At 55.3% G+C, this 3,087-nt stretch overlaps 1 pseudogene; it reads right to left on the reverse strand.

Annotated features, from left to right (window-relative positions):
• Positions 1-2,176: 2,176 nt before the first annotated feature.
• LOC119361014 overlaps positions 2,177-3,087 on the reverse strand; it is a 1,706-nt pseudogene continuing 795 nt past the window's right edge.

Genomic DNA, 3,087 nt, shown 5'->3' on the forward strand with positions numbered 1-3,087 from the left:
GCCCAATGCGCTTATGGCCTTGGATCTTCATTGTGGACACTTTGATAAATGTCAAATCATCAAACTCTCCAAAGGGTCTTGATCTGGTGCCTGGAACTTCTCCGGTTTGACCCCTGGCTTAATTCTTTTGATCTCCAAAGTCCATGAACATGTCAACATACCTACAAAGACCACAAAACAAAGGAAAACTAATAAAAACTAAATAAAAATAAAACGTGTGCAACGAACTTGGTAAAACAAGTAAATACCAAAAAATATGCATTGAAGACATGAATAAGTGCTAGATGGATATGATACGAGGGATTTTGGCACAATAATATATACCCTAAAAGTATGCCTAAAATCCATTCATCAACATCCTGAAACTTAAACCTTGTTCGTTGGGCAAAATGTTCAAAGCCGGGATATGGGGATATGCTTCAAAATACCAGGGTTTCCAACGTTGTTAAGGTTTTTTGTATGGGAATCGTTGCGTGCCGGCGGACAGGCTGAAGCGACGCGCCGGCCGCGCGTGCGTCGCTGGATCCCTCACGATTTAACGCCACCAATTTGTGCCACGTCACGCTGTTATGGGCTCCGCGCGCACCGCTTTCGGCGTTCCTTATCTACACCGCGTAGCTGCTTGTCCACTCGTTTCTTCTTATTTCTTCTAGCCTGAGCTCGCCGCTTCCCATCTCTCTCGTCTTTTCTCCTCATATTCCACCGGGGTGCTGTGCTCCTGCTCATGTCCAAGCGCACCATAGGGCTGCTGCACCACCGGCACCACCGCCGCTTCAAGCTTTAGATTAGGAAACTGCTCCCCCTATTCCCCTCTGTTGTGACCCAGTGGCCTTGCCCGACCAGCAGGACGGCGAGATGTGACCCCGCGCGATGGCAACACATGATGCTGCAATGTGGGGGGGGGGGGTGCTGGACCCGATGGGCCGTGGTGCTGGAACCACCACGGCGGCGAGCTGCGACCCCAATACCCCATCGTCTTCCTGTGTCAGTGGCGTGCTGCAACCGTCAACTAAGGAAGCTGGAACCGGCGGCGTACATGTTGCAACGGGTGGCAAAAAAAGCTACAAGGGGGACACGACGTGCGAACCAGGAACCATTTTTGCTGGAAAAGTCTCTGTGCTACAACCGGCACCAATATATGGTACGCCCGGCAATCCAAAGTGCTACAACCTGTAGAATTTTTTGCGACAACGGGCGGTGACCGCGGTGACCACGTGCCGGAAAAAGCTGGAACCAGCGAGCAAAAAAGCTTCAACCAGCGGCACGTTTTGCTACAACAAATGCGATGACAAATGCTACAACAAGCGGTGACATGCAGCGGAACTGCATCTAGCGGGATTTTTTGCTACAACGACATCTGTTTTTTGCTGGAACCATTGGTGAATGGGTAGAGCGTCGGCGTGGCCGGAGCTACATCTAGTGTTGCAAAATGCTACGACCCGCATTAGTTTTGTTGGAACGACAGAAATCTCCATCGATGATGCAACCAGGTGGCTGCTCCGGTGACGGTGAGGCGGCATGGAGTCACGGTTGTTGTGGGGCGTTTTTCGACGGCGAAGGCTTGAGGAGAACAACAGTGTGGAGAGCCAGGCGAGCACGAAAAGGGATGGAAGTGCGAGCGGCATGATTTGATCTCGCCGGCCGCATGATTCAATCTCACCGGCGGCATGCTTCAAGCTCGCCTGTAGTGGGAGATGGACGCGGTTACTGGGGGCACGCGAGGGTGCGTTCGCGGCGCGGGGGAGGGGGGAGGGGGAGGAAGGAAGGAGGAAGACGCGAGGACAAGGGCGGGGGGTGGTTTCACCTGGCTCATCTAACGGCTGTCAGGCGCTGGGCCGGAGCGCCGGCGCCTATCGTCGCCCTTTTTGTATTGGTTTCTCTTCAAGATAAAGTGCTCCCAAAGGTGTGTAAAATGCAGAGAAAGAGACATAGATTTCTGAACAAAATAGGAAATCACCACCGAAGTACAAACTAGATTATCTGATTCGTCAAAAATATCAATCTAGAAAACGGTAAATAAATCAATAAAACAAGAGTTTTCTGAGCGTCGCTTAATAATGCAACCAAATCAAGGTTTGTGGGAAAAGAACAGAGGAATGAAACAGAGACGACGGGCCCTCATCCATGATCCATCACGGCCTTGCTGTGGACTAAATCGAAACCGTCCATCAACTGTTCAACTGGAAGGGTCCACGACGTGGCCGAGGAACAAAACCTCGCCCTTGCCATACTCGACGATGGCGAACAAGAACGGGTGGTCCGCCACGAAGCTCATGGGCGGCGGCGGCGGGCGCTCACACGGGCTATAGGTCGGGTTCGAAGGTGCGTAAAACGCTGCTACCGCCGTCGTGCCTTCCTCGTCCACCTCCACGGCGCACATCTGCTCGACGGTCGACACGTAGAGCCCTTCCCGGGGCATGTTCGACACCGCCCCCGACAAGTCGGCGGCCAGCGGGTCGAACGGCGCGGCGAGCCCGAGGCCGCGCAGCGCGTCCATGGCGTCGAACCGGAAGGAGAACTTGAACTTGGGGAGCAGGCACGGGTTGACCACCTGCTGGAGCCGGGGAGCGCAGCGCATGACGAAGTCCGGCTCGGTGACCGCCAGCCGCAGGAGGTCGCGGAGCCCGTCGCGCCGGTGCGGGAGGAATATGAGCATGGAGAAGAGCGGCGCCTTGGGGTCGAGCTTGCCGTCGCGCCCCGCCATCTTGTAGAAGCACTGGAGGACCTTGAAGCCGAGGTCGTCGAAGCTGGTGGCGTACTGCATCCCGGGGGCGGAGAGGAACGGCACCCGCACGGACGTGCCGTCGAGGCGGTGGAAGTCGCGGCGGACGGTGTCCGACGGGTCGAACTTCCGGGCCCAGGTGGCCTTGAAGTGCATGGCGTTGGCGAGGACGATCTTGGGGTCGCCTCTAAACGAGTCGGGGGAGACGAGGTCGCGGATGCGGCCCCTCGTGGTCTCTGCGATGAGAGCGTTCACCTCAGCCGCCGCTGCCGCTGGCTGATCCATGCAATGCAAAATCAGTTTCTTTAGTCACGTGCTCGCGCTATCATGCCGTACTTATCGTTAGTTTTTCCCTTCGTGTTTTT

This window comes from Triticum dicoccoides, chromosome 2B, assembly GCF_002162155.2.
Source record: "Triticum dicoccoides isolate Atlit2015 ecotype Zavitan chromosome 2B, WEW_v2.0, whole genome shotgun sequence".
Lineage (NCBI taxonomy): Eukaryota > Viridiplantae > Streptophyta > Magnoliopsida > Poales > Poaceae > Triticum > Triticum dicoccoides.